The sequence below is a fragment of the Leuciscus leuciscus genome, assembly GCF_965113295.1.
Source record: "Leuciscus leuciscus genome assembly, chromosome: 4".
Classification (NCBI taxonomy): Eukaryota; Metazoa; Chordata; class Actinopteri; order Cypriniformes; family Leuciscidae; genus Leuciscus; species Leuciscus leuciscus.
Window position 1 is genome coordinate 12,017,097 of NC_138728.1, and position 9,913 is coordinate 12,027,009.

Below are 9,913 nucleotides of genomic sequence, written 5' to 3' on the forward strand. Positions count from 1 at the left end.
TTTCATGGAAGTAAAGTTGCCATCACAGTCAGTTTGAATTATTAATTTTTTAAAAATCTCCATTTTTATTTTTTATTTTTTACAAATTTCAGCAACAGACTTTGTTTAGAGGATCTCACAACCAATTTATACGAATTCGTACGAGTGATTAAAATGTGGCTAATTCATGCGATATGTCTAACCCACGTGATGGGTAGGTTGTGGGGCGGGTTCAGAGGTAGGTCATTCGTACAAATTCATACGAATTAGCCACCTCATAAAATTTGTACGAATTGCCGTGAGATCGGGTTGGAGCTGCATCACATTTTACAACCTATAACCTTGTCTTGTCATAAAGTCATTATCTGATATAAAATATATATTTTTAAATATTAGTGAAGCTGTTTTGTTAAAATACTATTTTTGTTTTTAAAATACTATTATTGTTGTCATTTTTATTTAATACACTGAAATAAATTGGTGTAGGATTTACTTTGAAACAATTTTCATTCAGATATTGCTAGTAATTTCACAAATAATTACAAAGAATAGTATTTGCTTGTAAAATATACTTTTTTAGAACTTTTTTAGTTTTTGAGAACTTTGAAATATCATTTTTACAGTGTACTAGACAGCTTAATTAGGTAATTTTCATTGTTTTAACAAGGCTTTTTTTCTTCATTATGACATCACCCTAACATTTTTTACTTTATGCCCCCCAAAATGTCAAAATAAATGTTAATTCTAAAATTAAATCATGCTAATCATAGAAAAGATGTATCCAATGCTTTACAGTGCTTTTTTGGTCCTTTTTAGAGTTTGACAGTCAATAGAAATGTCAGCAACACCCATAAATACTCAAAATGATGCCTTCTGTGTATTTAAAATCAAACAAACATATCCCTTATGTGGATAAAACCCTGTCATACACTTGTTGAAGTGTATCACTGTATCTCAGTATCTTGTACAAAGCATTCCCCTTCCTCAGCTGTTCTCCTCAGGGACCCATTCCAACCTTTTCTCACAGAGATCTCATCGTTTTGTGAGCTCCGGCGGCACTGCTTCAAACACGTCTCGTGGTCATGAGATCACAGGCTGATTGTGTCGGCTGGGCGTTGAGCAGATGCACGTGCGACAGGACCCCGTGCTGTCCTGCAGGACGCCCAAGTGACGGCGTGGGAATGTGGGCCGTTTGATCCGCTCTCAGCCTCTCTGCTTTTGTGAGTGCATAAAGAGTCAATGCATTGATCCAGGCCAGATATAGGGCGTAAGGCTTTGTATTGAACTAATGCCTGCTGTACTGGCTTAATGCAGATAATGGTCGCACTGTTGTTTGTGTGTTGGGCTGTGCTGCATGTCAAAGATGGACGCATTAGATAACATGACAAAAAGACAAAAGCCCAGAAGGTTAGAGTGTATTTAGTCACAGTCACACAAACAACACTTGTGTATGTCACTTTTAGCCTTTCTGTAATATTACATTTCACAGCACTATACAAGAGATAATGAACAGTCAGTCAATATCACAAAAAAATAAATAAAAATAGGGTTTTGTATGACCCTGTAGATTCTTATTTTGCAATAATTATCAGCTGACTGTAAATTCACAAAAAAAAAGAAGAAAAAAAAAGATTTGGGATGCACCAATATTAAAATTCTTGCAGATACCAATAAGCCAATAATAGTATTTTGTCTAAACACAAAAATGTATTTACACATCACAACATAACCAAACAGTTTATGGACCCCATTGACTTCCAAAGTATTATTTTTCCATACTATGGAAGTCAATGGGGCTCGCCAACTGTTTGGTTACCCATATTCTTCAAAATGTCTTCTTTTGTGCTCAGCAGAAGAAAGAAATTCATACAGGTTTGGAACAACTTTTGACAGAATTAAAAAAAATTATGACAGAATTTTCATTTTTGGATGAACTATTCCTTTAATGAATCATTAAATAATAAAAAATAATAAAAATGTGGGAAATGAGCATGCACAAATGTAAATATCCAATGTCGAACGATACCAAAATATATATTTAAAAAAAATCCTTAGTATTGGCCAGTTATGCAAATTAGCACATTGCTATGAAGTGAAATCACAATAATGATAATGAATAATGCTACCATGGTACATTTTCTTACATTTTTGATAGTGTATAAACTATAGAGAATGTAAAACCAGAACATAAATGTTGGCTAAAGTAGACACTCATCTTCCCATCTCTTCAGATGTTATTTAATTTGTGCTTAAAGTACTGCAGTACTGCATGTCAATAGTCAGTAATGTGGAAGGACCACAGCGCTCTGTCCATGTCTGTCAGCGTCTACATCAGTTTGAAGGATTTCCCCCAGTAAAACAGCTCAATAAGCATTCTGAGGTCCATCCACATCCCAGTAGATAACAATCTCTGCTAAGGGCCGTGCTGTGCGAGGGCCTAAGTCGTCATTCAATGACATTTTTAGTTCAATGTACTTGTAGATGGTAATTCATTTTTTTTTGTCTGTTCGGACAGTTGCCATGGCTGCAAACCAAGAGATACAGAGATGGAGATAATCATTCAAGTGAAATGGAACGCTTCGTTTCACTGTTCGACCGCTGCAGACACTAAAATTAGACAGCTTTTTATTACAGGACTGAAATGATTTTATTTATTTTTTAAAGAAAAAGATTTGTCATTGTACTTTTCCTTAGATCGCTTTGTCTACAATTGTTCCATTAGTGAAAAACACAGAAGATTGGGGGTATTGTAACATGGGGAAGTTTTAATAATGGCTATATCTCAGTAAGTTTACATAAATGTTATTTTTCATTTATTATGTGATAATATTTTGTGTTTTACTGGTTTAATTTGAGTTTAAAAGCCACAGGCTGTTACTGGCAGGTTCCACTGTGGCAACTTTCTTAATACAGTGTAACATAATTCCCTGTTATCAGGTGTTTGATATTAATTATAATGGAAATCATTTAAAAAAATAAATCTACTCTGAGAATATGTGTGTGACAACTAGCCCCACTCTCCTCTATCATCTTATCGGGACGATCCTAACTGTATAGACCTTATGTAGCCCCGCCCCTTTTCTGCGCTGCGCTTGTTGTCTTTTGTCTTCCGGTTTGTATTTCCACAGCGATCTTACGTATTTATGAATGAACTGCCCGTTTTAAAATCTTCCCGGTCTACTGACATTTGTTAAGACATCTGCTTTAAACATTACAATGCTCGTGATAACTTCCGTTAACTCTACAATAAGTAAATCTATTTCACCAGCTAATTACTCTTCGACAACGATGCCATAGAGATATACAGAGCAACCACTAACCCGGAAGTTCAAAGACAATATTCTAAAGATGGCTGTGCGCTTGTTTCGCTGGCGCATAAGGTCTATACACTCGTTTGGGTCAAATATGGGCAAATCCAACTGTTGGTTTACATTTTTAAACTCAATGGTTGGGTTTGTCATGGGTTGAAACAACCCAAGATTGTTTTAGAGTGGATATTCCCAAGTGGAATAAAATGTTGGGTCATATGTCTCTCTCTCTCTCTCTCTCTCTATCAAAAAGGATTGCAAAGCTTTTCTAATGTTTATCATTGTCAGTTCTCAGTAAAGAGCATTAAAATGAAAATTCTGGCATATGAGTTCTTATCATGGGACACAATTTTTGGCATTGACCTCATAAGACCTCACAGATCAGGATTGAATGTCAGTGCTTTAGAGTTGTATTTTTATTCCCGTTCTTCCAAACCTCCTTTAATTTAAGGCAAAAAGCCAAGCCTAACAGTTCCACAGCGCAGCAGACGAGAGAAAGTTATCATCTGGCCATAAAATGTAGCCTATAAATCTGGTCTATATGGCTGCTCTTCAATTACCCCAGACGAGCTAGATATTACCCTCATGTCAACCTGTTAGCACCTGATCCAATCCAGAGGTGGAGACATTTGCAGCGCCAGTGATAATGAGTATCATTGTCTCTGTCTCCCCACATCAAACGGAGACTTCACCTTTAGCTCTTTAATCGTCATGTGCGGCATTCATGGCGCTAGTTAACAAAAGCCCGATTTCTTTTGAAAGAGTTATTTTCATAAGGACGACGTTGACCTGGAGAGACAAAAATATTTAGGATGATCCCGAAGGATATTGGTAACAGTAATCTTTAGCTGCTCAGAAAGGCCACAACAAAAGGACGATGGAGGTACGTTGACCGCAGCCGCACAGAGCAAAATTGTAGCGTAAAGCTGATGGCGGCTCAACAATAGCGCTAGATGAGTGTCTCTTTAGAGGTAAGAGGGCCCAGTCACAGAAAGGACAGAGCTTATCAGCCGGTACATCTGGAGTGTAACCTTTCTTCATGTGTGGCCCAGATATGCATTTACCTGCTCTCTCTGTCTTCTTTTGTCCCAAAATCTTGAATCTCTGTGGCCGAGAATGTGATATGGATGCACTTGAGAGATAACCAGTGCAACATTGTGCTCTTATCTTGCAGCTGTCAGCGAGTCAACTCAACCAGTGCATTTTAATAACTGGTAAGATATTTGTCGAGTAACTGTCTGCTTTGCATTTTTTCAGTGATGAATTAGGTTTGAGTCTGTTTGCTTTGTTTCAAGCCCCTTTTTAAATGTTATTAGTCATGCTTGCTAAGACAAACATCACTATCACTGTTGGGCTAAGGTGTGGTCACATTGGTGAATTTTCGGTGAAATTTTGCTGTCAGACTTGTCCATTGTCAATATTGTAGTGATGTATGAACCAAAGCTCACACAGAAGTCACTGGCAAACCAACCAGCTTTCTGTTTGTCAACACTGTGAATTTGCGCAACCAACTTGAACTCTTTGTGAAAACTCTGTCAGCTGGATTTCTGTTTAAATGGAAAGAAATGTGACTGCACCTTTAGCATTTGCTTTATGGACATCAATGACACCTTAAATCGTGCAGCGATTGGCAAAAGGTGTGCTGTTATTTTTTCTAAGTGATCAGACTTACAATTTTTTGTCCTGGTTGAAACTGGAAAATATCCTGTTTACTTAAATATAGGGAAATATATTTTCTTTTCATAAGGGTTACATTGAAGGATTGAAATGCTCTTTTGATTTGAACCAGTACAACATGTTAAAAACTATCCAGAATGCAATTTTTCTGAGAAAATTCATGTAAAGTCTAGTTTAATGAAGTAACCATATTCATTTTTTTCCTCCCTTCTTTCAAAGTTAAGATTTAATGTTAAAAAGAAGCTGGAACTGTAATACTTAAAAGCAAACTAAGACTATTTTCTGTTTGTTTAGTACTTTTTCTGCCCACTTTTCCAGTGAAGTGGAGCATGAGCAATAAGGCGGCGTGATTGTCCTGTGTTCCTCCAGCTGGACCATCAGGCTGATCCAGAGCTGGTTTCACTGAAACAGCATATGTGCACAGAATTAGGCCTGCGTTATGAGCATGATTTTATGCTTCAGTATAAGGCCGGTGTGTATTGCAGCATAGTGCTGACAGGCCTGAGCGTGAATCAGCTTTATTTTGCCTACATCATTGCTAGGCATAAAGACTTAAAGGTAAGGTAGGCAATTTTCGGAATGGCTAGCAATAGCAAGCTAGTTTTTGAAAGCATAAGATGCCATCCTCCCTTCAGAGCGTCTCCAAAGCCACGCCTCCTCCAAAACACATGAACGCACACAGCAGAGTTTGCAGAGTATTGCCATTGAAATGCATAAATTCGAGTCACGATCCACCCCGAATATAACGTCTACTTCTTCCAAATTACGGTAGTTATGGCGTGGACGCAGCATAAGCTCGTTGTTTTGGTTCAGGAGGAACTGTAAAAGACGGCTGCTGTTTGCGGTGCTCGGTGACTGACTGTCTAACTCTGCATAGTATGAAATGCACTGATGACGTGAAATGTGCAGACGTGCACTTATTGTGAGCGGGTGTGCGGAGGTATGAAAATACTTGCGTTAACAGGCAGGTAGGACATCATACCATTGCATTTAGACCGAATGCAATGATTGGACAAACATTTGATGGTACTACCCCTTCCACAGATGATATATATATATATATATATATATATATATATATATATATATATATATATATATACATAAAAATACATTTAGACCACTTAATTAGTGATTGCTATCAGGATGTGAAGAGACTTTCAACCAGCATAACAAAAAATATTTCTGGAACAAATTGCCTAACCCTGCCTGATCTGTTCCTCCCACAAAGCTATCGTATGACTGCAGAAAACATATAATATAGTGCAAAATCAATTTGACTGCTTTTACTTTGCATTGATGGCACTTTGTCAGCTCTTATGTTGCTATAATCTGATTGGTTCAAAAGAATGTTGTGCCAGTATCAACAATCCCAGCTAACTGGGAACGTTCTCAGAACTTTGGCCAACATTCTGGCAAGGTTCTCTCAAAGTCATGAACAAACATTCTTCCAGTAATGTTAATAGAATGTTTGTTCAAAGTTAGCTGTTCTTTAATAATGTTATCAAAACATTAGCACAAACACGTTTATGTACACATCATTCATGGAACGTTTTCTGAAACGTTTTTGCATTGTGGTTTTTTAAACGTTACTACGTACTACTTTTTCCAGATGGTTCAGAGAATATTAAAAAATAAAGTTCCCATGGTCTTCAATACATTCCGTTTATGTTTTCGCTAATGTTCACATAACCAAGAAAAAAAGAAAAGAAAAGAAAAAGAACATTCAGAAATATCATTTCTAACAAAATAACTTTAGCTAAACGTTCTTAGAACATATTTTTGTTTGTTGGGATGCTGATCCAGGAACACATCCTTCTTTGCAAAATCACAGTAAGATAAGGAAGAGAGTAAAAAAAACGGAGAAGTGAAGACTGCAAGGCTTTCTGGCCGCCTTTCATTGGCAGTGATGGATGGACGTGTCTCCTGCTGAGGACTGATGGTAATAGAGTTGAGATGAGAGACATTTATTATTCCCTGATTCTGTTACAAGTCTCCATCCCAGCTGTTCCTTCTGTCCTCCTGCCTAAATGACAAGATCTTATACAATCAATTTTAGTTAAATACAGAATATGAAGTGATCTGCTCTGTGGACTGAAGGTGGTTAATGTTTTATTACAGGCCACCTCCTCAAGAGGACAGACAGCTGGAGGTGATCTCTGTGTGCCAGCATTTGCAGGTATGTGTGTGTGTGTGTGTGTGTGTGTGTGTGTGTGTGTGTGTGTGTGTGTGTGTGTGTGTGTGTGTGTGTATGGCGCTTTCACCCTTTAAACATGTCCCACACAGAGCGTTTGCTGAGGTTGGCAGTTTGTCAGTGCCATTGCTTAAGGCTCTGCAGCGCTGCTCAGCATAGAGCCATTAAAAATAACGAGCTTTCTCTCACCATGGCAACCAAATAACTCATCATACCAGAGCACACAATAGTTTTTACAAGAGCTTTTAATTTCAAACCCATTCAGTGAAAATCCCCATTGGAAAGCACCTTGGCATTTTCATACGCCAAACATTATGTTACGATTGTAGATGATACATGAAAATAGCATCATGAGACTGGTAATGGAATGAAGGGGGGAGCTTGTGAGCTGAATTGATTGTGTGTTTATTACAGTTGGCCGAATCCCTCTCTGAAATGTTAAAACATTGGAAACATTCCCTCCAACAATTGCTCTCGATCTCTGTTGCCTGTCAGTTGTTGATAATTTAGCTAGTGGTTTCCACAGATCAATATGTTTTCCCTGCGGAGTGACACTGAACGGATTTGTATACCACGTTCATGCCATCACGGAGAAAATTTAGGACACTGGGATGTAGGAGTGAATCTCATGAAAACTGAGAGTAAACATCTGGGTCATATTTCACCCCAAAATCAAAAGAAATAATTACAAAAAAATATAATTATAAAAGTCACATAAAACGTTCAAAAGAACAGCATTTATTAATTTGATTGAATATATTCATATATATATATATATATATATATATATATATATATATATATATATATATATATATATATATATACATATATATATGTATATGTTAAAGGATGGCATACGTACAGAAAGATTTGATTTATACAAAATATAGGCTAATTTATTTTTTCTTTTGATTTTAGGGTGAAATATGACCCAGACATTTCTTTTTGAGATTCATCTGCTCATTTTCAGCCAAGCTTCGCAAATCTCATAAAGCTAGAGAAGAGAATAGGACACTGGGGTCTCAATGTCAACAACTAAATTCTTGTGAAAACTACATGAAACATTTTCTGGATGTAGTAAAAAGCCGGAATGCCTAAATGCAATAATTTAGGGAAAGGAACATTATGACCCAGTCCCTTAATCAGTCCTTTTATTCTGTCCTTTGAGGTTTGATGCTATTTAAAGGTAGTTCAAATTAATACTGAGGCCTACTTTGATTCTTGATGTATTGAGGAGATGACTAACAAAGATAAAGGAGGAAACACATCAGATTTAAACTGAAAGATTCAAAAAGAGAGAGCACTTGTTTAAAATGGGGTTAGAGGCCATGAGGCTGTTTACGTTACTTATGAATGAGATCCTGTGTTTTTATAAACTTCCGTCTACAAGTCAAAACCCAACTGACCACAGATCTGTGAGCACTGGTAGGTATTGCATATGCAAACCTGGTCTGACCAAAATCACCAGTAAAAGAACATTTTGTTTTAGCAGATTTCTTTTAAATCATTTTTATCGTTTTTTTAAATATGCAATATGATTTTAAACCCTACCCCAAGTGCAGTTTTACCATCTCACAACCATTGATGCTTTCAATAAAAATGTAGGTCTACTGAATTTGGATTCATTTCTCTAAGCTTTTCTGCCACCTAGTGGTCAAAAAGAAGAAGCACACCTACTGTCATCCAAAAGCTAGATCTGCGGCATTGAGTACCACAGTCAGGAGCTAATGTTCCTGTCAGTATGACCTGGTAAAGATCTTAATTATTTTTAGACTTTTTGTAACTCAGTCAGAGACCTGATAATTAATTTAGTCTGGTAGAAACTGTGCAGTTTAACTTCCGCTCATCTAGGGGCGTAAGCGGGCTTCACGTTCAGCATGACATCTTTGGATCCCTGTCAACAACAACATGACACCTGATAAACAGTCGCAACAGCCCATTAGGATCGTTTTAAAGTTATAGAAGTTAAGATCTTGCTGATGACAGCTCAGTGACAGACTCACAATGTTACTAAACAGCACATATTCCAGCCCATCTGCTAAAACAACCGTGACACACTGCGAGACTTGTAAGTCACTGTTACTTATAAAGTCACTAGGGTTGCATTACCTTACATATGTGAAATTCAGGAAACAATTCCTAAAATAATACACAATAGCGCTTATTATCTGCTGATGTTGTAGTGCCACTGTAGGTAACGTTAATAGTTTGTTTATAGAGTTAGTGTTGTGGGAAGCTTTGCTCTGATGTTCTCCTGCTTCTTCATGGCACATTTATAACCCTAACTTACTTTCCCAGTGAGTATGATCTGGGGTGGTCTCAAGTGCAACATACTGAAATAAATGAGAAATAAAACATATTTCCAATGTTTTTGTTATCTACGTGAAAATGAATGAAGACAGACATATTTGATATATAACTATTTGTACCCCGAAGTAAATTGCTTTATTATTTACTCCAAACTACTCACTGTTCGTCGATTTTCGAAGCAAAAGCGTTTTTTTATTTATTTTTTTATCTTTATTTCAACCGATTGTTTTGCGCGTGTTCGTTCGCTTACTGCAGCAGCCAATCGCGTTTCTGATAACAGCAGCAGCCAATCGCGTAACGGACAGTCGCGTTTCTGTTATCAGCAGCAGCAGCCAATCGCGTAACGGACAATCGCGTTTCTGACTTCAGCAGCAGCCAATCAATTGACAGAAAAGTTTGTGATATATAGATCACCACTAGATTCAGTTAACCCTTTCACGCA